Here is a 24,847-nt window from a genome sequence, read left to right on the forward strand (position 1 = left end):
GCATAGGCATTGCTGAACAGTTTGTTTTCTCATTTTAGTTAGGAATCTTATTTCTTGTTTGGAGATTCTTTAGTTTTTGCAAAGTATCCGTTGAAATTGTTATAAAAGGAATGATTATGCACACTGTATCCAGTTCTCTTGTTCAAGAATGTGCTCTTTCACTTACAAGCCTCTGTACCATTTTGGCATAGTATTTTTACTATATTTTATTGTTATTTCTATTGATTATTTTTTTTCTTTTGGTCTATCATAGTCATCCAATTCAACTGGTGGTTTTATAGCGTGGGGTTGTGAGTTTTATCCTGGCCTCCCTAGGAGTCTATCACTTTTCTCATTTATGTGGTGTGTGTTTGTAGTAGCCACACTCTTCCACATGAATCCTGGAGCTTCTTCAGCTTCTAGTTTTTTCAAATTCCTTTTCAGGGATCTTGGGATCATGCTTAGTGTTCCTATGATTATGGGTACAACATCCACTGGCATATCCCATATCCTTATTTCTATTTTCAGATCTTAATGCTTATCAGTTTTTTTCGCTTTCTTTCTCATCTATGCACTCTGGTGTCCCATGGTATTGTAACATCAATGAGTGATACTTTCTCTTTGATTTTTTTGTCAATCAACTCTAGGAATAGGAAGATCATTCTATGAATTGGTCCTAACAGAAATAAAACTTGTAGTTAACTGTGGTATCAAACCTCTCAGAAGAAAAGGCATAAATTAGAATTATATAGTAACTGCATATCTACTTGTACTATGTGATGTGTGGTTTAGTCTGGGAATTCTTGAATCCAAAGACTGTTTAGAATTATCAAATGTCTTATACAGCATTCACTGTGAGCTGACTGGACAATGGTGTCAGAGTCTATCAAAATTAGGGATAAGAAATTTAATAGAACTCAAGTTTTAGTCCAACAGTTTAAAGTGTGAGTCAGCTGCTGAAGACCAAATATGGGAACGACATTCAAAACTGGGAAGAAAAAAAAGAAACAGGAACTGAAGTTAGACAGGTCTCCAAATTCTCTATGCAGCTGGAGAGTAATACCTAGAATTTTAAATTATTTGTTTGTTGTTAAAGAAACTGTAGGTGAAAGATGTGTGGTTTAGGGGTGGGGGAAGGGGCAGGATCCAGTGTCCTAGACTTGCTCATTTTTGTTATGGTTTAACCTTTTTTCTCATAATTTGTTCCATGTCTAAATGTTGGCTAGTTCTTTGTTAATAGAAAAATGCACTGGTAATGCGATGTAATATTAAATTTCACCTATTTTCAGTGTGAAGCCCTATATTTGTATGGGATCATGTTATTAGTATTTGACTCGTTTTCCTGGGTTTAGTTCGTGAAGAATTATTGTGGCTCATCACCGCCATGCTGGTCCAGAAAGCTACCAGTGAACACAAAATATCGACGGATGTTTGCAAGCTTCTTCGATTTAAACGGTTACTCTAATGTTCTGGAACGCGAAGACCTGCAAATTATCGGAGGATGTTTCAAGTAAGTTCCAGTAGCTTTACTGGTTTTCCAGATTATTAGAATCTTAACAGTACTTTATAATCACATAGTGTATATGTAAATATTAATATGGTTAAGTTTTGTGGCTCCTGAAAAATTTAAAGCCTTCTCTTGTGTGGCATAATTTCAAAGATAGATTTTATGAGAGCATTTACTTATAAAATTTTTGTATCACCACAAACTCATAACTCATATTATAGCCTATGCTGTGTTCTTCAAATGTCCCAGACAGTGCAGTCCTCTGTGCAACAGACAGACAAAGAGCTAGAGTAGTGCTGAATATTTTCCACCAGGATCCACAGTTTCTGAACAGAAGAGCACTTCTCTTGTCTTGTGTGACCACCTGTTAGCATAGCTTTTTTTTTTTGCCATTATTCTTGAAACAACAATTATTATCAACATTTGTATTATGTTCTTATTATGTTTGTTTGTTAGCATAAATACCAAAGTATAAATCATCTGAGAATGATGTATAATTTGCACTATACATATAAGCGGATGTGTGTAGGTTATGTGTGTGTATTTAGTAACGTATCCTAATAGTGCAATAAGGAGTTTATATTTTATATATATATATCTATATATATATATATACAATATATATATATATATATATATATATCTATATAATATATATATATATATATATATATAGATATATATATATATATTTATATATAAAGGGATTTTGAATCTGCATTCTTTTTACTTATAAGCTGACAGGTCTTTGGAAATAAACTCTCTCTTAAATTGAGGACTAATATGTTTTAAGAGAATGACAGATGACTCATTATTTTCCATGTTGAATCATTTCCAGTCCAAGTTCAACCACTGTTGCCCCTTGTCCTTTGATTTCGTTTGATTTCAGTGCCTTTGATATGATTTGCAGTGGATAGTGATTTGCTAATGCAGAACCATGTGATAGGAAGTTGCAATGGATATACAGGCAGTCCCCTGGTTACGGGGGATTCCAGTTCTTGAGATGCATTGTAAGCTGCCCCAAAATTTGGTTAGCGGACGTCGTCTTAGAGCATACTGAAAATTGTCATAAGCCGGAACATCGTCAAAAATCCTAAGAAAACCTTGCTTTTAATGCTTTGGGTGCATTAAAAACTATGTAAACTGCATTATTATTGCATTTTTCATCACAAAAAAATTCAAATATTGATTATTTTGCATTTTTGGTGTCATATTTCTTCTGTCAGATCAGTGTTGCAGGGCGGCGTAATCCTGGAACGTGTCGTAACCCTGGAAATAATTTCTGATGAATATAGTTGAAAAGCGCCTTAACCCGGGGACTGCCTTATAAACATTTGTGTATGATATTCTTTTAAATAGGTTTTCTCTTTGTTTCAGGAGAGTTCCACTGCCCAACAATTACCTGAGTCTAGTGATAGGCCATTTGAGATCAGATGATATATATCATCAGGCAAGTATTCAGTTCTGTTTGTAGCAATGAATACTCTAGATCGTTTAATCCAGCATTACAGTTTATCAGTTTTTTCTAGATTTAGTTTATAACTGTTTTCATGAACTTCATGCACTGTTGCAAAACAAAGAAAATTCATACCCAATTTTTCATTAGCATTCTTTATTGAAAATTAATAATAATGAGCTATTTTTATTATTACAAATATAGTTCATTGCTACAGGCTTTTGAACTGCCCATTGAAGCATGATATCCCCAAATTTTCCTATGCATGTATACATTTCCCCCTAAATGGCATTGCCTCTCAGTTAGTAAAGATGAACAACACGTGGGTCAGATCAGTTCCTGGATGAGTACTGTAGTTGCTGTTGGCACTGGATCAAGCCAAGACAAGCACTACCATTACTTGGAGTACCAGGCCCAGTGTGAGATAAATGTCATACCAGCTTTCAGCGAACCAGCGCCATGTCCAAGTCTTCTCAATAGTATCCAGAAGAGGTCAGCTTTCAGCCTGAGTGATTAAGACCAAAGCAAGAACCAGTCTCTGAACTTAATTTCCATATTGACCAATGTCACTCCAGGTTTCTCCCATGTTTTAGTATTTCTGTGATGTGGATCCAGCGTTGTCAACCAAAGTCAAACTTTCTTTAAGCTCACTTGAGTTGTCAAAACCTGGATCAGAGGAACATTTACTGGAACAGTTCCATCATTTAGAGCTACTGTGTTTTTTTAACTGCTCTTATAAATGAAGCACAGAAAAAGTTTAGACCTTACAAAGCCTTTTACTGATAACAGGAGATAGTTTTAGCATTCAATTACAGTAACCATATACAGGCACAGACAACCAATAGGTTCAAGAGGAGCAGTTTCATTTCATGCCCTCAACTTTGTCTCAAAAGAATCTCTCTTTGGAGAAGGATTAGAGGAGTTAGGATATTGTTTTACAAATTGCATATGTAGTTGTTAGTATGAAGCTTTACTTAATAGTTAGCATAATTTACTTCATAGTTTTGTATTTTTCATGGTATATTTATCTGTAAACTTTATTTTCCCATCTGTTCAGTGAAGTGTAGCATTTAAAGTTGGCAATGTGCCTTTTCATTAAGTTGGTTAAGTTACACACATCTTTTTTCTAGGTCCAAGCATATCCATCACCAGAACATCGCTCTGCAGCATTGGCTAATCAGGCTGCTATGCTGTACGTATGTCTTTACTTCACTCCATCAGTGCTCCATTCCCAGACAGCCAAAATGAGGGAGATTGTAGATAAGTACTTTCCTGATAACTGGGTGATCAGTTACTACATGGGGATGACAGTTAACCTGATTGATGCATGGGAACCTTACAAAGCCGCTAAACAAGCACTGAACAACACCTTAGAGGTAAGATTGCTTAGAATATTTCCTTCTGTTGTGATTTCTCTGTGTGGGAAAGATTTGTTTTTCTGATATCAGTGATTCTAAGTCTTATTGAGAGTCATGCATAACAAATGAAAGTACTATGTCGAAAGCTGATGTTCATTTGTTTGATGAGTACAAAATGTATTATTAAGAATAATAAGTAACTTAGAAGTATAAAGAGAAATTGTGTAATAAAAATCCACAATTATATAGTGAACTACAGTATATACTGTGTAAAATACAAAAGTAAAGGCTTACAAATGCCTGAATTGTATTATGATTCATAAGTGAATTCTTCAAGACTCAATTCATTGATTTATGTGGAGGTCCCTTTCCCCTCCTCTTTGATTGAATATGGTTCAGTTGTGTAAGGGGTATCTCTTGTCCCCAAAAGAAGTTCTTTTTGAGTAGTACTAAAGTAAAGTAATTGGATGGTTCACAGCAGTGCCTTCCATTTACAAAACATGAACTATGCTCAAAATAATTCAGTATGTAAGCAAAAATAACTCTTAGTGTTGTGTTGTTTAATGCAAGATAAAGATTTGGTATTACTGAAGTAACTTGGAATGGATTTGGATGCAGACTCATCTGCTTGTCTTCTTATTTGCCATTGATAGGAGACCTGTAATAATTTTAATACAGGTTTAGTAAAAAATCAAGTTATAGACTTCATTCAATCTCTCCCATTTGCAGGCTGCAAATATTAGAGAACAGGCATCAAAGGTTGGTGCAAAAGTTATCAACTTAGTGAAGCGAACAGACCAGTTGTTGAGTGAGGGGTCCATGAGTGAAAGTAGAGTGCTGGATCACAGCAACAGGATTTTAAATTTGCTTCGAGAGTGCAATGTAACGTTGCGTTGGGTGATTCTTCATGCAGCCTCTCTTGGTAAAACTAGTGGAGAGGGCAATAAACGATGTAAAACTATTAGAGAGCAGGTAAGTGGATTTTGGTTTTCAGATGTCTTTCTTAGTTTAGGTAAGAAATATAGTACAGCATAGCACAAAATCTAATCATTTTTATGATAATTGTGAGTTATCTTGAGAGTTTGAATGTTTTGAAGCTGTTTAGTAAAAGGTATTTTGAAGAGGGTCAGTCATGGCATAAGGTTACGTTACAATTATAGTTTTGAGTTCTTGGTAATAAGAGAAATGCATTTTTTAAAACAAAATAACACTTTTCATGCCTGCCCATTGCTTATTGTTAGGCATTTGCTCACACAAAATCATCCAAGATCCTCAAGTCCCTCTTTACTGTCTGTATTTTGTATGTTATATATTCCATGTATGGCCCTGATCTGAAATAAAGGATATTATTATTATTATTATTATTATTATTATTATTATTATTATTATTATTATTATTATTATTATTATTATTATTATTAAAAAAGGAAACAGGAGTCTACTTAAGCTTTTCTACTGTCATTGCATCACATAATTCCCTACAAAATGGTGAAATCAGCAAAGGAAAGCAGAACTAAAGAATTGAAAGAAAACCTCTTAAAAGACTTCCATGCAAAACTGACAAACAAAACGACATATGACAGGTCTGTCCAGACCATGTTTACGAGTAACCTATAAGCAGGTGTTTCTGTATGTTGGCAGTTTACTATGTAATCATAGTAAGATTAATTGTAAAAATTTATATACTAATTTGATTGGTTTACCCTAATAGAATCTAGCTTATGAAAGTGTATTGCAGTATAGGGGAAGTTCACATGAATAATTTAGATACTATTCGAGTTCAGTGATGCATAAGTAAATTGATAAAATTTCACTATTGACAAACATTTGATTTGTATCTCAATGATATTGTTTTACTTTGTAGGCTGTGAGTGATATGCAGTATTCTTCAATGTCTGTATTCCATCTGTTGTTGAATACAGCTATTTTGGAAAATGATCTTAATCAAACATACAAGAAACTTGTTGAAGAAAAGGTAAGTCTAACTGTATAGCAGCATATATTGGTCGAATTTCTGGTATGGAAAATTAAGAGAGAAGTGCAGCATGTAGTAATACGTATACAGGCAGTCCATGGTTATCGGCAGGGGTTCCATTTCCGGGGATGTGCCGATAAGTGAAAACTGCCATCAACCAAAACTCTGCGATTAATGGCACTTATGGCACCAATATTGGCGCCGATAACCGGAACTCAGCCCGTTATGACACCGTAAATCGTGGATTTTATTGGGCTAGGCAAGCGCCATAAAACCTGATCACCAATAACAGAGTCCACCAATAACCGTGTCCCCTGATAACCGAGTTCCCTGATAACCGGGGACTGCCTGTACTAAAGTGGTATTATAGAAAATCTAATTGATTCCTTATTTTATCTTTTCATCATTCACAGGCAGAGAGATGGGACAAATACAGGAAAGATGCTAATGACCATGTTTTGGAGCTAGCAGAGGTGTTTGCAGGTAGCCGACCTCTTGCAAGAGTTGCCAAAAATGATCGTCTAAACAAGTGGTTCAAGGACACAGGAGAGCAGATAATGGGACTTGGCTTGGAAGAACCGAGCACTGCGGGAAGGAAAATTATTCAACTAATACAAGCACTAAAAGAAGTGAAAGGTATGTCACAGGTGCTCTCTTGTGAGTAGCTGCATTTTGTATTTAAAGATTGACACTATTTTAAGATGCATTAAATGCAAGAGAAAAATTTAAATGTTGTGATTATTATTGTTGTTATAATTTTAGTTAACTATAGTATGCTATTTTTTTGCCTTTGATGTTCTTGCCTCATTATTTTTCTCTTATAAATACTCTTAAGAAATAATTCTGTGAATAACATGGCTTCACTTAGCATATTTTGTGCATAATAAAAATCATTTTGAAATATGGGTTTTAAATAGTAGCATTAAAGTGAGGATTATGTTGTTAGTCATGTAACCTACAATAGTGGTTGGTCCCTAAGGAAAATACTTCAAGTTTCTAGCATGGTGATGCTGAGATATTCCTGGCACCTTATTTTTTTCACAGAATTCCATGGTTTGGAATCAAGCGCAGGAGTGGTACAAGCTGTCGGAGAGGTGGTCAGCTGCCTTCAGACGCTAGTCAAAGTTGCAGGAGTAGCAGAGGATAATCTTGTGACCCTTTCATTGATATCGGACTTTAGTTACTCATGGATATTGGTTGATGAATATACAAAAATAATGCAGGTAAGTTGATGCCTAATGTTTTTCACGTTTACTAAGAAATGAACATTGCTGTCAGCTGCTTGTACATGCACAGTTACCCGCAAAAGTAAAGTAACTAATTTTCCTTGGGTTTAGATCCAAATATATATTATGCTCCCAAAGCATATGATTCTTGTGTAAGGAGATCATAAGATCATATATGTAGAAAAGTGTCACTTAGTAAATTAATTAGATTCTGCTCTTAATTAAACAGTGAGTCTCTCTCTCTCTCTCTCTCTCTCTCTCTCTCTCTCTCTCTCTCTCTCTCTCTCTCTCTCTCTCTCTCTCTCAGCAGATCAAATTGTGGATTACAACACATACTTATTATCTAATTTAATTATTTTTCCCTGGAAGTTCTTTTGTGGAAAATTAGTAGCTGTAGAATAGGGGTGAATAATTGTACTAAATAATGATAATCCATAGGAATAGAGTTCCCTGTTTACTCTTGCTGCTACTTGCAAAAGCAACTCAGTTTTTCGGCTTTTTTTATTTTGGCAGAGTGCCATTAAAAAGGACCCTTCGCATGTAGCAAAAATGCGAGCCACCTTCCTGAAATTGTCATCTGGCTTGGATCTCCCTCTTCTTCGAATTAACCAAGCACGCAGCCCTGATTTAATATCTGTGTCAGCGTATTACTCTGGAGAATTGGTTTCTTATATAAGAAAGGTAAGCACAGATGATGGTGTGGTGTGCTTCATTGCATTTGATTTTCTTGCCTTGATATGACAGATATGTATGGATGTAAGAACGTATGAGAAAACAAAAGTAGTAGGAAAAAACTTTCAATTTTAACTGTTACTGTTACCTGTGCTACCCTTTACAATGGTAAATATAGAAAAAGGTTTGTATATATAATGTTTTAGGTGATAGTATATACAAATGTGGAATAACAGTTAAAACAGTATTATTAATGTGCTAATCTTATAATGGAGGGAGTAAATGTACTAGTTGATTTAGCCCTTATCTTAATCCTAGGTTCTCAAAATGATAGACACAGTAAGTTACATTTGTTCATGTGCAGAACAAACCTTCAGTTACATTTTTCAGAATATTCATAAAATAGTAACCACCTTTTTATATTGGTCGTTTGTTTGTAATGACAAATTCTGGGATCTTCATTTTTTACGGAATGTTCTTGGAAAAGGTGCAGTCTCACTCCAGATAGTGTAACAGTATAACTCATGACCAGAAATCTCAGAGATGTATATGTGTTCAAGATTGCCAGTAATCATTTTATTACTAGTAGGGCCTCATGTCTCTATTCATGTATTATTACAAATACAAACAGCTGTTTAATGGTGACCTTCAAGCAATACAATTTTCCACTGGTAATCGAATGTTTTTATCCAAGCTTAGACATCAATTTTGAGTAAAGTCTGCTCTCCCCAGGTTGAGCGTTCACAAATTCTTGTCCTTATATCTATATGCTCTACAGGTATTTATGAAAATTCTTTTACTAAATTTTTAATTTGCAGTTCTGAGCATGTTTTTTTCCCACTATGTATCTTTATATCAGCATTTCAATCTTAAGTTCACTATCGCATTATTCCTTCAGTGTCTTCACAGGGACAACCTTGACAGTAGTTTTTTAGGGGTGGACTTTCTTTCCAGTCATACCAACAATCAGTTTTGCTCACAATTCATTGCCATCTTCTCATCTTCCTTTCACTGTTCTGTCTTGTAAATATTATCCACCTTTTCCTTTTACGGTACTCTTGACTCTCAGTCGTCTTGCATGTAGCAACTCCCAGGGACCTCTTCTGCATAATAGTAATGACAAAGAACTTGATGCATCTCCTTTAAGGGCACAGAAGTTTTTCTCATTCTTCCAACATACCTGTAGTATACATTCAAGCTAGAGTATAGCTGAAATATTTTTTTAATCACTGTAGTGTTCACATACCTTCAGAATTGGGAGGGATAATGCATAGAAACATCGTCTTGCCCTCAGAATTCATACTTCAGAATAATGAAATATAAGATGTAAACGCATAGTAAACTGTCAATTCCTGTACCCATAACTTTACTTTGCAATGTTATTTATTAGTGGGATTAGCACTCACTATCCATCGTATCAGAACATGAATACACAAGTATAGCTTTATGGTGCGTATTCAAATTTTGTAATTTCTCTTATCTAATTAATTTCATGTTGTTATAGTAATTCATGTTAAGTTCTTGTCAACACTAATACCTTATTCTTTTATTCCTAGGTTCTTCAGATCATTCCAGAAACAATGTTTGGTCTCTTAGCCAAGATAATTAAGCTTCAGACTGAAAAGATTAAACCTGTGCCAACTCGGCTGGACAAAGATAAGTTGAGAGACTTCGCTCAGTTGCAAGAACGATATCAGGTAGGTCTTGGAAATGTGAGATGTGAGCCTGTCGACCATGTTTACTAAATTTCACTCAGGAAATTACTTTTCATAATTACTGTAGCGTATACTTTAGCTTGGTAATTTTAATCTTGTGTGTAGTTGTTTGTTAATGGATGAATTTATTTGCAGAATCATGCCTGTCCTTTATGTCAGGTTAATTAGAAAGAATTTTTACTCTTTTGGGAATTGAATTTTATGTGCTCTTTTAAGAATTTATTGTTGATTTTGAATAATGTGGAAAAAATATGTAATAATTGTTTGTTTATGGATTATAATTATCTTTTAATTATTTTGCCCTGCTTAAGAATTAATACTGATATCAATTTAATGCAAATATTTTGAGAAGATAGGAGGATTAATCTTACAAATTATCCAAAGGTAATATGTATGTTAGAAATTAGTTTAGGAAACTTTGTGCAAATCTGTTTACTGTTATTTTTACTTTTGCATAACTTGTGAGGCATGAGAGGCATAGAATTGAGATTTTATTCCTCGAATAGAAGTACAATTGAAATATTCGAACAAAAGTGGATCATGATTTGAATGCATATTCATTAAATAAAGTTTGGATAGGTCAAAATCTGTAACTTGTCCAGCCCACCAGGACTGGCAAAGAAAAGCACTTGGCAAATTCACATTTATACATGTATGAAACAATATCATAATAGCTATTGTTAACTGTTTTTATCTAGCTCTTCTTTTCATTTCAGATGGCAGAATTAAGCCATGGTGTAGCAGTTCTTGCTGAAGGTGTTGCAATGATGGAAACTACATTAGTTGGTGTGGTCCAAGTAGACCCTCGTCGTCTGCTGGAAGATGGCGTTCGCCGAGAGCTCGTTTTACTTGTTGCTAAAATATTGCACGAAGGACTTACGTTCAACACAAAAGTAAAGGTAAATGTAATTCTAGAGATACAGTTTCACTGACTTTTTCATGAGACAAAATGATGCTTGTTGTTGATACAGTATACTCTCTTTTACAAGACTTTCATTTGCAAGATTTTATTACATTAAAGTTCAGTTTGTAATGAAACTAAGTTCATGAAACATTGTCCCCCCTAAAGGATAAGTAGCCTTTCTTTTATGCTTAGAGATTTAATTTATTCTTTTAAATAATCACTTTTATTATTTTTAAGTCACTGCATCATTCTGTAACTTGTCCCTACCAGCTTCTCAAGCTTGATATTCTGTTGACTACCCAGATGACCCTAAAACTGGCTTCCAATCTTTGTAAATAAATGTTGAAACATGAATATGTGTAGCATTTATTGATGATCTGTGCATTTGGAGGAATTTTGAACCAGAAAGCTGGACTGTTAATGCACAATATCCAAGTTTTTTATATTTCTCATCAGTATTTGGAGGCTTACATCTAAGGGCTAGTCGTATGTAGCTTTTCTGTAATTACAGGCATAAATGTCTGCACTGATAAATATCTTTATTTTTCATGTCTGCTTTCTTGGGAATTGCTTTGTTTGTGTATAGAATAAGGTGAGTTTAACATTTATGATTCATGAACTGAGATACTTTTAACATTTTTGTCTGGAGATGATTTTTTCATATTCTTTATGTTTACATAACACCAAAAAGCTTGAAAATTTTCAAAGTAGACAATAAATTTCTCACAGCAAACTCCAAATTAAGAGGCGAATATAACATTATTTAACATTTTGTATCTGTCAAGGGTAATTTCTTAGTGTAATCAAGTAATGAAGTTGAATTTTCTTTTTAAAAGTGTATTGCAATACACCCCCTGAACACCTGAATAAGCCCTGGTCACTTACCAGCCCGAACCATCATTTATTAAAAATTTACCAAATCTTTGGTTAAAATAAACGATCAGTGTTGCCAATCTCCTGGCAAACACCCTCGTTACCTAGTTACCAGCCCACCGCTGATAGCCCTGCCTCACGGGCCGGTCACACCTGCCCTCTCATGTCAATCACTTATCGTTCGCGGTGGAGTACAGATGTATCCACAGCGAACTCCTTTTTGGTCTTGCCCGGCCTTCATTTGCACCTTTGATTTGATTGATTTTGGTGACGAATTACGCATCCCTTTGGATTACGGTTGGATTGCTCTTAATACCTTGTCATCAGACATTGATTCTGCAAAGGAAGAAACAACACAAGCTACGACAACGACTACTGCATTCTCGGCCACGACATCACAGAAAACGACGAGCGGAAGTTCAACAACGTATCGTCTTTGCCAACAATGCAAGAGAAGGATGAGTACCCTATGACACGATAGTCATTCCTTATGCGTAAATTGTAGGACTGTTCAATATAATGTAAAGACCAGATGTTTGGAATGTCAGGAGTGGTCTTTGGACCAGATGTTAGGGTATCTCAAACGTAGGAAAGGTCTCGTATTAAGAAGTAAGTGTAGGCAGGAAGAGACTAACGTAGATCAAGATAAAGACTTAGAGACAGTGCTCTTTAAGAGACTTGAGAGTTGGCTGACATCGAGTATGACATCTCTGTTACCGATTTTATGTCAAGATTAAGTGAGGATGGATCGAGCAATAGGGATACTGAAATTACTAATCGTTCTTTTCCAGCTCCCCTGCCTGTTCCAGAACCAGCCCTAACCGGTGCTGGGGGTTATGGGGATCCGCAAGCCCACAGGGCAGGATCCGCCGTCCCCCCTGGCGCGGAGCAGGCAGTGTTGGCAGCAGATTCCCCTTCCCTCGATGTGTAAGTTCTCAGGATGATAAAAACTTAGGTCAGATATAGACGAGTAGGGATAATAGGCTACATAGTGTTTAGTTTAGGAAGAGAAGTGCAGGCTTCTTCGGGTCGGTTTTCTATTAAAAGTAGTAGTTTATAGAGGCACAGTGTCCTTAGAGCATCTTTAGGCTTTTTCCTGCTTCGAGTTCCTTGCATCAGAAGCTTTTAGGCCATGGTTGGTCTTTCAGATATGCTCCTTCGTCTTTAAGGTTACTTTCTTCTACTTATACGATAGAATAATTGTTAATATCAACTAATTCTCCGTTCAATGCATATTGACTTACGATATTCAGTATGGAGAGAAATCGAATAAAATTAACTACGGTTAGCCTAGTGTTCACGATGATATATCGTATGCCTAAAGTATTCGCTGTACAACATATCGATAGTTATTTTTATATTGGCTAACGCTGTAGGCTCAAGGCATTCTGACTTCGGATAATTCAGTACAGGTGTAATTGAAAACGAACGAGAATCCGATCTGAGGATAATTAATATGAATGTAATCGAACAGAATGAAGATCGGATTCTGTCTGACTAAAGCATTATAATTGTATTATATGTATCATCAAATTAACGTAGTATAAACACTAACTCGGCAGTCATTCATGCTGGAATCAGCGGATGACGAATACGGGTTTGCGTCGCCGCATCCATCTCATTCTCTCCTGATTGCCTAAAATGACTAACGTAACAACACTCTCACTTATGCCAAGTTTGTACAAACGTCTTGAAGGAGACGTGTGTTCAACTATGTTGACATTTAACATAGTCAATGAGGTATCTATCTTGGGGCATATAATCAGATGTCAGATATAAGGAATTCGTATGTATGACGTCTTCATACGTTTAACCGACTATTGCCGTCAGTAATTACATTGCGCTTATGTCAATTACAGTTACAAATTATTACCAGTCGTATTATCAAATTACAATAACTGAAATTAATATTAGGCCTAATAAAGTTAATTTAATTACCTTTAAATATTATTTTATTACTTTTCAATTAAATTACAATTACACTAGCTTGTCGTCAAACAGCACTATTGTAAGGATGCCGGCTAGTCTGTTTTTTTTTTCCTTGGCTCCAGATTCAACAATATCACTTGGTCTCGGCTAATGTTTTTGTCCCTAGTTAGCATATTAATGAATATCTGGATACTTAACTTATGGAACGAAGTCATACTGTTCGTCTTACGATGTAATTTAAGTCCAAAATTTGACTGATAGTCTCATTGGAAGCTAGTTTTTGCCTCGGGTTAGATGGCGTTAAATTTAGGATTCCGTTCGTTTTTCACTCGTTTTCATAGGTATTACGAACCTTACACTTTATATACTTTATTAATCCTTTGTGTAAAAAACAACAGTAATGAGCTCTTTCATGTTATTAGTTTCTTCTACCACGGCTGCGTTTGAATTCATACAAAAGCTCGGGACTTCTGTCCAGGTTGCTGATGCACGTAATTTTGCCTTATTAGCTTCAGCTGCATTTATAACATGAATACAGTAATTACCGTCGCACGCGGATGAATACAATAACGGATGTTGCTATCGGATTCGATTACTGTCACACGCTGATCAATTCAATAAAGTGATGTTGTTATAGGAGTCGATCGCATTAACAACAAGCTCTCGTTCGGTTGTTCATAGCTGTACGGAGTTATACGAGTATATTATCGTTAAGATAATACCCTTTTAACTTAGAAGAGGGTGCAATTTACGGAGGTGGAGATGTTAGACGATTGTAATTTCTCTCTCTCTCTCTCTCTCTCTCTCTCTCTCTCTCTCTCTCTCTCTCTCGTCTCTCTATCTCTCTCTCTCTCTCACTTCCCTGATTTTATATTCTCTCTTTATCTTAGACAATTCTCTCTCTCTCTCTCTCTCTCTCTCTCTCTCTCTCTCTCTCTTAACTTTTCTGATTTCATATTCTCTCATCCTTTTTTCCACGCTCTCCTAACACTGGACTCATTGTGCAACAGAGGTTTTTCTTCTTGTCACACCTTTTCAAACTTTGTCAATTTCCCTTCAGCGCTGACTGACCTCGTAGGTCCCAATACTCGGCCTTTGGCCTAAATTCTATTTTTAAACCCAACAATCTTGCTGTCTGAGTTAGTATTAGAGTAGGGAGCGAATATTAGGAATATGTTTAAGGTATTCATGATATGATATATCAGGAGAGGATTTTAAGTATTAGGACAGATAGGAAAGAACATGTATGGGTCTATCTGAGGGTATTCTTCCAAGTGCCAACCAGGCAGAGTACAGACAGGCAGGTACAACACTACAAGAGAGGACATCACTTACGATCGACGACACCGTCGCAGACGCGACCGATGGACATGGTTGTCTCCTCCGTACATGAGAGGCCTAAGGCCACATAGGAGGTCTTCAGTTTTCCCTACCATACATGACAGGCGAGAGCCACATGGGAGGTCTTCAAATTCCCTCCATACATGAGAGGCCGAAGAGCCACATGGGAGGGTCTTCAGTTTTTCCTCTACTCAGGTGAGGCACATAGCCAGCTGAGAGGAAACAGGTTTGTATCCCTCCCGCACTCAATGAGTTTTGACCTTAGGGTAGAGGTGCAGGGAGTTTTTCCCTCCACATATGAGAGGCCTAGAAGGCCACACATGGGAGATTAGTTTGGACGAGTGACAAATGAACTTGAGACTGACCCGCGTACTCAATTATATTGACTGACAACTGGTACAGTGGAGGGCCGAGTAGATTTGATTCCCCACCTCCAAATTAATGTTGTTAATCGTGCTTATTCAGGTGTTCAGGGGGTGTATTGCAATATGAAGTTTTTATTGTAAAACTAATATTGTAATACCTACCTGAACACCTGAATAAGCCCTGGTCACTGACCAGCCCGAACCATCATTTATTAAAAATTTACCAAATCTTTGGTTAAAATAAACGATCAGTGTTGCCAATCTCCTGGCAAACACCCTTGTTACCTAGTTACCAGCCCACCGCTGATAGCCCTGCCTCACGGGCCGGTGCCCTCTCACGTCAATCATAACTCAATAACTCTGTATGAGAGGGGAGGAGGGTGGGAATCATTCAGGTGTTCAGGTAGGTATTACAATATTAGTTTTACAATAAAAACTTCATTTCTGTCTATTTTATCCAAAAACTATCGTATAAGGTCAGGAGTTTGCTTAGGTTAATAGGGAGTTCTACTTTGATATCGTTTAATGAATTAACGTTCAGAAAAGCCCAAAACTAGACAGTTCACCTACTCTTTTCTCCCCCTCCCCTCCCCCCACATCTCCACCATGGTGTACCCTTGTTTTTCAAGTTCAGTGATCAGTATTGAACACTTGCGCTGAAGAATCCATACAAAGTCTTTGATTTGTATACATTACTTAGGAAAACTGTGGCTTCTGTTATAAAAAAGTAATTTAGATTCGTCAGAAATTCTTATAAGAATTAAATACTTCCATCAACTGACCAGGTGCTTGGGAAGTACTAATGTATACAGTAATTATATGGTCTATTTGTGTGAAGGAATGACTTGATATAAAAAGGACTTTGCTTTAAGAAATAGGTATTCCTAAAGTTGATAGTGTTTTATCTTTGTACACCATACTTGCAACCATGAATTTTAAGTAAATTATTTTTATGCAGTATTACTCTTGTAATAAATTGTGTGACTTTATTTATTTTAATTATTATGAATGAGAATGAAAATTAAACAAAGTAGACTCCAAGAAAGCCAAAACCAGAGTGAACGGATGCCAAGTACAAGACAGAGAGCAATACAGTTATAGCATGCTGTGCAAGGCACACTCAAGTGGCACTGTCTTTGGGCTATTGTTTGGCTGTTTGTGTTTATAAAATTTTTTGTTGTTAGACAGGATTTTCACTCCATTTTCCCGTACTGTATGTTATACATCAATAGCCTAAATGGCTGTGACTCTTAGTTTTCTTTATCTGATCAGTCAAGTAATGTAGGTTGCATTTCATTTGACAAGGTATATGTAAAACTGTTATATATTGGTTCAGGGAGAATCACTTGTAATTTTGTTCTTTACAGGAAAGTGAATTGTACAAACGTCTTGCCTTGGTTGGTCAACAGATGACAGGCTTCTGCACTTCCTTTGAATTCATCCAAGATTACATTAGTATGTATGGCCTCAAGATATGGCAAGAGGAGATGTCACGAATTGTTAACTATAATGTAGAACAGGTAAGTTGTTTTACTAGATGGGAAACTTTGTTAGAAAATATAAAAGTTATTTTTATTATTCAAATACTGTTGAAGGTTTTTATTAAGCTTGTTTTAAGTTTTGCTCTTCTCAGTTCCATCAAATAAAAGATGTCAGTGTTTTGGCTTTCATCAGCTTAATGAATCTAATTTCTTCAATGAATATAAGATGCTTTGGTACTGAGAAGAGCTACTGTTTGTCAAATGTTACTTATTATTCTGTGCAGTTGAAATATATTTCCGTAGGGACGTTAGTGCCATCTGTGCTTTTCATTCAGTGCACTGTAGGCATTACTTAAGTTTCTTTGCAGTGTCCCTTCAGTCCGTAGCTGCAACACCTTTCATTCTGTTTGCTGTACAGTAGACCTCCTATATTCACAGGGGATGCGTACCAGACCCTCCTCCCCCCCAGCTAATAGCTAGAATCTGCAAAAAGTTGGTACCCCTATAAAAATACTTAAAACTGCCTATTTTGTACAAGTAACTTACCCAGCAGTATATACTTAGCTATAGACTCGTCGTCCCCGACAGAATTTCAAAACTCGCGGCACACGCGACAGGTAGGTCAGGTGATCCACCATTCCCGCCACTGGGTGCGGGGTCTGGAACTATTCCCGTTTTCTAAGCCATAATTTCTCTGTCGGTTGAACGGACAACACCTATTGTTCGTTCCTCCATCTTGGATTTCAACTCGTTTGCCGAGAATTTGGATTGGTTTTTTGGTGACGTATTCTGTTTTTTCTCTGGCTTGGCATACGCTTATTGTGGACTGTTTTTCGACTTTGGTTTTGACTACTCTTTCACGATGTCTGACGCTAAGGCTTCACCTATGTTTAGAGTTTGCAGTAGGGAAGACTGTAAGGTTAGGCTGCCTAAATCGGCATTGGATCCGCATAGTATTTGCGCTAAATGCAGGGAGAATGAATGTTCTTTTGATAACACCTGTGTGGAATGCGAGAACCTTACGGAGCTTGAATGGAAGGAATTATCATCATAATGTTAGGAAGCTTGAGAGAGATAGAGTGAGGAAGGCGGTTTCAGCTAGGTCATCTAGTAGATCTTGCTCCTTAGAACAAGAAATTAACTCTCCATCTAACAATTTTCCCTTAGCCTCAGCTGCTTCTGCTTCTCTGTTCTGAATCCAAAGATTCTTCGTCAGAGAGGGAAAATGTAAAAGCTTCAATTAAGAAACTTCAAGCTCAGCTACGAGCTCTAAACCAAGGTAAGAGTGGTGATAGTGACTTGTGCAGTGTCCCCAGTGCAGTGGAGGGGGCGTCTGACCGGTTCCTCATTGCTCCTAGGCCTAGACCTCTTCCAAACTCCCAGGACCAGGGGAGGAGGAATGTCGAAAGCCGCAGGGAGGATGCAGAACATCCCCAACGGTCAGGCGTCCCTTCGGCAGATCCTGTTGTTAAGTCCCAGGCTGCCTCGGATTGCCGCAGAAAAGGCGTCCTAAAGGAGTGTTTTTCGGCCTCAGACTCTTCCTCTCTACGACAGGATGGAGTTCGGCCTCCCGTTCGCGCCCTTTGAAGAGAGCCTGGAAGGCGCCTAAAGGAGACGCTGCTGACTCCAGCCCAGAGCGTTTTCCCGAGGATTGGCCTTCAGGACCTAAGAAGACTAGACAAGAGGAGCCTGCTCTTCAGGATCCGACCAAGAAGTTTTTGGTTAATCTGCAAGAGCAATTAGCTTCGCTCGTAGGCTCTTTTGCTAAGGACTCTTACAAGGGAGGAAGGATGTCTCGCTCCCTGTTAAGAGTTCCGCTAAGCGACCTCCTTCTTCGTATAGGAGAGAACTCTCACGATCTCCAGGACGGTTTATCGCCTTCGTCGAGAGACTCGTCGGATAGGAGTTGTTCTCCTGAGAGAAGAGCCCTTTCGCCCTATAGGCTGTCTTCCCCGAAGCGCCCTCTTAGACACAGCGCATCGAGCAGAAGTCTCGATCGGTTTAGGTGCAAGGAACCGGGAAACCGATTTAGGTATCAGGATCCCTTGGGTCTTCAGGACCAGGAGCCAGACAGGCGCAAAGAGGCAGCAAGACGCAAGAAAGGACGTCAAGAGCCTCTTAGAACTCTGGATTCAGGACGTCAGGATTCTGCTAGAAGGCAGGAATCAGGACGCTATGAGCCAGGACGCCATGAGTCAGGGCGCCAGGGAGGTCAGTCAGGGCGCCAGGAGTCAGGGCGTCAGGAGTCAGGGCGCCAGGAGTTAGGACGCCAGAAAACAGGACGCCAGGAGTACGTTAGGCGTCAAGTGTTAGGGCGCCAAGAGCCTGTTAAGCGTCAGGAATCAGGACGCGGGGATCTTTTCAAGCGCCCTGAATCAGGACGCCAGGAGCCTAGCAAGCGCCACGAACCCGACGAACCTAGACAACAAGAAGTCTAGTAAGGCACAAGAGTGTTGCCGACAGACAGGGAGCCTCACTCTTCGTATAGGAGTGCTAATGTTCCGCGGCTCCCCTTCTCGGGAAGGAGTTCTTCACCCGGGAAGAGCCAGATCACTCCAAAACGATCTCCTTCTGTAGATCAGTTGGACCAGGTATCGGAAGACGAAGAGCCTGTAGATGTAGCAGTTTCGGACTACAAGAGACTTTCTCTTTTGCTGCTAAAGGAGTTCGGAGACTCCCTTCATCCTGCGGACCCTCCTTCACCAGGATCGTTGATGTCAGCACTAAAGCTCTCAAATCGTCTTCCTTCAGTTAAGATTAAATGCGCCGCTCTTTGTATGAAAAAGGCATTGAAAACTTTTTCAGAGTGGTTGACTTCCAGAAAGGGAAGCGGGCAAGACAGTTTTTTCCTGCCCTCCTTCCAAGTTAACAGGCAAACCAGGAAGGTGGTACGAGACCAAAGAGCCGATGGGGTTAGGTCCCTGGGCCTGCCTTCTTCCGCGGATGCGGATTTTGCTTCCTTAGTGGACTCTGCTAGGAGGAGGAAGTCGTTGCTGTCTGCTAAGGCGACTTGGGGCATGTGTGAGCGGACCACCTTCTAAAGGGCCTCTTTAAAACCCTAGAAGTCTTCAACTTTATGGACTGGGCTTTAGGAGCATTAGCGAAGAGAGCTCAGGACACGGACTTTGTTTCCACTGGAGGTTAACTTTCGAGCGTCCTGGCTTGCCTGGACAGAGCGGTCATGGACAGTTCTGTGGAAGTTGCCTCTCTTTATGGAACGGGAGTATTGAAGAAGAGATCTGTCTTTAGCTCTTTCTTAGCAAGAGCAGTATCACCCTTTGCAAAGGACATCTCTTCTTTTTGCTCCTTTATCCCGCACCTTTTTCCACAAGAGACGGTTTAGAGAGGTTTCGAAATCTCTTACGGAGAAGGCAACTCAAGATCTCCTCACGCACTCAGCCAAGAAGTTTAGGCCGGCAGTGCCGATAGAGAAGAAAGAGAGACCCTCTTTTGTTCAGCCCTTTCGAGGGGCCTCCTCTTCTAGAGCCCCTCTTAGAGGTCGAAGACCAGAGAGAAAGTAGACCATCTAGAAGGTCCTTCGGGAAGTCTAGATGAACAGCAAGTCCTCCAGACGAAAGTAGGCCGCCAGGGCTAACTCCACTTTGCAAAGTCTGGGCGCAGAAGGGAGCGGACGCGCCTGGTCCCTCTCTATCCTGAAAAAAGGATACTTGATCCCCTTCAGGGAGAATCCTCCCTTGACGACAACTCCAAGGGAGTTGACCGCCAGATACTCGGATCCGGTCTGAAAGCTTGCTAGTTTTGCAAGCAGTGGAACAGATGATTTCCAAGAGCGTAGAACTGGTTCAAGATCTCCAGTCTCCAGGATTCTACAATCGGCTATTCCTGGTACCGAAAGCATCGGTGGGGGGATGGAGACCAGTTCTAGACGTCAGTGCCCTGAATTTCTTTGTCTTGAAGAAGAAATTTTCAATGGAGACGTCTTCCTCTGTTCTATCTGCTCTTCGTCCAGGGGACAGGATGGTGTCCCTGGACCTTCAGGATGCGTATTTCCATGTGCCAATTCATCCGGCAGCAAGGAAGTATCTGAGGTTCATGTTCCAAGGGAAAGTGTTCCAGTTCCGAGCGATGTGCTTCGGACTTTCGACTGCCCCTCAAGTCTTACGGACATCATGAAGAATGTAGCTTATTGGCTACATCTGGAAGGGATCAGGATCTTGTTATATCTGGACGATTGGCTAATAAGAGCCCAATCGGAGAAAAAATGTCTGGAGGACCTTTTAGTTACTCTAAAGAGTTGACAAAGTCCTTAGGACTTTTAGTAAATCACGAGAAATCCATGCTGACTCCCCAGCAAAGTATTGTCTATCTGGGGATTCAGATGGATTCTCGGGATTTTCTAGCGTATCCTTCGCAGGAAAGGAGAGAACGCTGCCTAGAAAAGGTGTCATCTTCTTAAGGAAAGAACATTGTTCCGCGAGGGAATGGATGAGCTTGCTGGGGACCCTCTCCTCGATGGAACAGTTCGTTTCCTTAGGAAGACTTCACCTACGACCCCTTCAATTTTATCTGAAGGAGAAGTGGGATTGGAAGTCCAACAATCTGGGAGAGACTTTTCCAATCTCGAAACGGATCAAGGAGAATATCCGTTGGTGGTTAGATCCACAGAAACTAAGCAAAGGAATCTCCCTTCGCTTACAGAACCCGCGCCTAGCGTTGTTTGCAGACGCCTCAGATTCAGGGTGGGGAGCGACCACCCTAGGTTCGCAAGAAGTGTCAGGCATTTGGGAAGGAGAACAAGTGTCCTGGCACATCAACAAGAAAGAGCTAACAGCCATTCATCTAGCTTTGTTCATTTCCGAGGAACAGGTCTCAGGTCTGGGGATTCAGATTCATCGGACAAACACAACAGCCCTCGCTTATATAAAGAAGCAAGGGGGGACGCATTCCTTTTCCCTGTACGAATCAGCAAAGGATCTGCTGATTTGGGCACAGGAAAGGAAGATCTCTCTCCTCACAACGGTTTGTGGCAGGGAGAGAAAAATGTCCGGGCAGATCTGTTAAGCAGAAAAGAACAAGTCCTACCCACGGAATGGACTCTCAATCCTCAGATTTGCCAACAACTTTGGCATCTGTGGGGAAGGCCCAATATAGACCTGTTCGCGACCAACAAGAATCACAGATTAGAAACCTATTGCTCCCCGATCTCGGATCCTCAAGCAGTAGCAGTAGACAGCTTTCTGCTAGATTGGACGGGCTTGGACGCGTACGCCTTCCCTCCTTTCAAGATAGTAGGAGAAGTGTTGAGGAAGTTCGCTTGCTCGGAAGGAACAAGAATGACCCTCATCGCTCCCTTTTGGCCGGCTCTCGATTGGTTCACAGAGGTGCTGAGTGGTTAGTGGATTTTCCAAGATCGCTTCACTAAGGAACGATCTTCTCAAACAACCCCACTTCGACAGGTTTCACAAAAACCTCCCCGCTCTAAGTCTTGACCGCCTTCAGACTGTCGAAGGACTTGTCAGAGCAAGGGGGCTTTTCAAGAAGTGGCGAAGGCTATTGCAAGAGCCAGAAGAGTCTCCACTTCTAAAGTATAATCAGTCCGAAGTGGGAGTTGTTTAGAAGATGGTTGTAAGGAAAAGAAAATATCCTCCTCCAGTACCTCTGTAACTGAAATCGCAGATTTTCTCCTATATTTGAGAAAAGACTGTAACCTGGCAGTTTCAACAGTGAAGGGTTACAGAAGTATGCTGGCCTCAGTTTTTCGACATAGAGGAAATAGATCTGACAAACAATAAAGATCTTCATGACCTTATAAGGTCTTTTGAGACCACGAAAGAACATGTAATCAAGAAGCCTAGCTGGAACTTGGATGTGGTCCTCAAGTTCCTAATGTCGGAAAAATTCGTACCGTCTCACGCAGCTTCGTTTAGGGACTTAACAAGAAAGTCTTTATTCCTTTTTGCGTTAGCAACAGCCAAGAGAGTGAGCGAGTTGCAAGCTTTGGAAGGTAAAGTGGGTTTAAGAAAGATTCAGCATTTGCTCTTTCCTTTCGACCATTTTTTCTAGCGAAAAATGAAAATCCCTCAAAGCCTTGGCCAAGAAGCTTTGAGATAAAAGGAATATCTTCATTAACAGGGAGAGAACTAGAAAGGACTTTGTATCCAGTCAGGGCACTCAAGTTCTACCTGGAGAAGAAGAAGTTGCTGAAAGGTACAGAAGAAAGTCTTTGGTGCTCTGTAAGAGATCCGAAAAGAGCGATTTCTAAGAACGCCTTACCATTCTTCATAAAAGATGTAATAAGGGAAGCTCACCTTAAATGCGAAGAAGAGCATTTTCAAGGTTCTTAGAGGTGAGAGCTCATGAAGTGAGAGCCATAGCTACGTCGATGGCATTTCACAAAAAACATGGGTCGCTTCAGGCTCTTATAGAGTCGACATTTTGGAGATGTAATTCGGTGTTGCGCCCGAATTACCTAAGAGATGTTAAAATTTCGTACGAAAAGTGCTTTGCTCTGGAGCGTATGTTTCGGTGGCGAATTCAGTGCTGGGAGAAGGGGCTGAGGCTAATCCTTCCTATTTAGTTTAAGGCTTAATTACTGTTTATTGGTGGTTGTTTTTATTGTTATTGTCAGAGGGATAGGGACCCTCTTACAATTCATAGATTTGTAACAAGACTAACATGGTCAGGTGATCGGGATTGGCTTCAGTGCTCTTTGTGATTTGTTTAATAACCTTAACTCTGTCATGTAAGAGGGCGAGTCTCCATTGATAATGACAAAAGGTCAAGGCTCTACCATGTAAGTGGGTCAGCCCACCCCATTGGTACGATGTCCAGTATAGGCTCTGTCCCCGCGTAAGCCGGGCTAGCCCCCATTGACACGATCCAAAGAGTTATTCAACCATAGGTTCATTTCTCGTTGAAACTCTTGAGGCAAGCAGACTCATCGACAGTAGTCATGAAGTCTTCAGCCCAATAAGGTAGGAACTATGGATTATGTTATCCAAGAACCATAGGTTGTTTTTTTTTTTCCTGTTTTTTTAATGTATTTAGTTTAAATATTATTTTGTTTGTTTTTAGCTGTCTCTTGCCCGCCACCAAGGGTGCCAATCAAGCTAAGTATATATCTGCTGGTTAAGTTACTTGTACAAAAATGATATTGTTAAGATACAATAAAGTTTTGTACATACTTACCTGGCAGATATATACGATTAATGGCCCATCCCAGCCTCCCTCAGGAGACAGGTGGAAGAGAAATTATGGCTTAGAAAACGGGAATAGTTCCAGACCCCGCCACCCAGCGGCGGGAATGGTGGATCACCTGACCTACCTGTCGCGTGTGCCGCGAGTTTTGAAATTCTGTCGGGACGACCGAGTCTATAGCTAAGTATATATCTGCCAGGTAAGTATGTACAAAACTTTATTGTATCTTTAACAATATCATTTTTTGTTAGTTAAAACTCAAGAAAAACCCATTAAAAACGTTTGTACCTGGTTTTTTTAAAAATTTTATCACAAAAGTGCATTTTATGATTAAATTAATTAAAAAAATAGTAATTTGTGAACATTTCTTATAGAAAAATACTGCGAATAGGCGAATTTCTGGCGAATAACGCATGTATGTAGAGGAATCTGCGAGCACGTGAGTCCACAAATCCAGAGTCCACAATCACGAGGTGTTCACTGTACCTCCATTCATATTCTCTTTATTCCATTTTACTCTCCTCCCTCTCCTAACAGTTAATTCATAGTGCAACCTTTCAAACCTTTTTATTTGTAAATTTCCATTTCAGCGCTGAATGACCTCACAGATCCCAGTGCTTGGCCTTTGGCCTAAATTCCTATTCTGTTTCGAATGAAATTTGTTTGTTAGTACTAGTATAACATTTTCTGTTATTTAACTAGGAGTGCAATCAGCTCCTAAAGAAGAAAATCTCAGATCATGAGAGTGTCTACCAAAGCACAGCAATACCCATTCCAAAGTTCCAGCCTACTGATCCTCAGTCAGTCAATTTGCATTGGCAGACTGGTGAGGGGAGAGTTCTTCGAATTACTGATCCCAAGTAAGGAACGCAAGCCGTTTTTCTTTTAAATAACAGCTTAGCAATACA

General features: G+C 39.3%; 1 protein-coding gene across 1 annotated transcript in view; it reads left to right on the top strand.

Annotated features, from left to right (window-relative positions):
* Positions 1–24,847, top strand: part of LOC135221116 (WASH complex subunit 5-like) — a 62,819-nt gene that overhangs the window by 33,228 nt on the left and 4,744 nt on the right.

The sequence above is a fragment of the Macrobrachium nipponense genome, chromosome 2, assembly GCF_015104395.2.
Source record: "Macrobrachium nipponense isolate FS-2020 chromosome 2, ASM1510439v2, whole genome shotgun sequence".
Lineage (NCBI taxonomy): Eukaryota > Metazoa > Arthropoda > Malacostraca > Decapoda > Palaemonidae > Macrobrachium > Macrobrachium nipponense.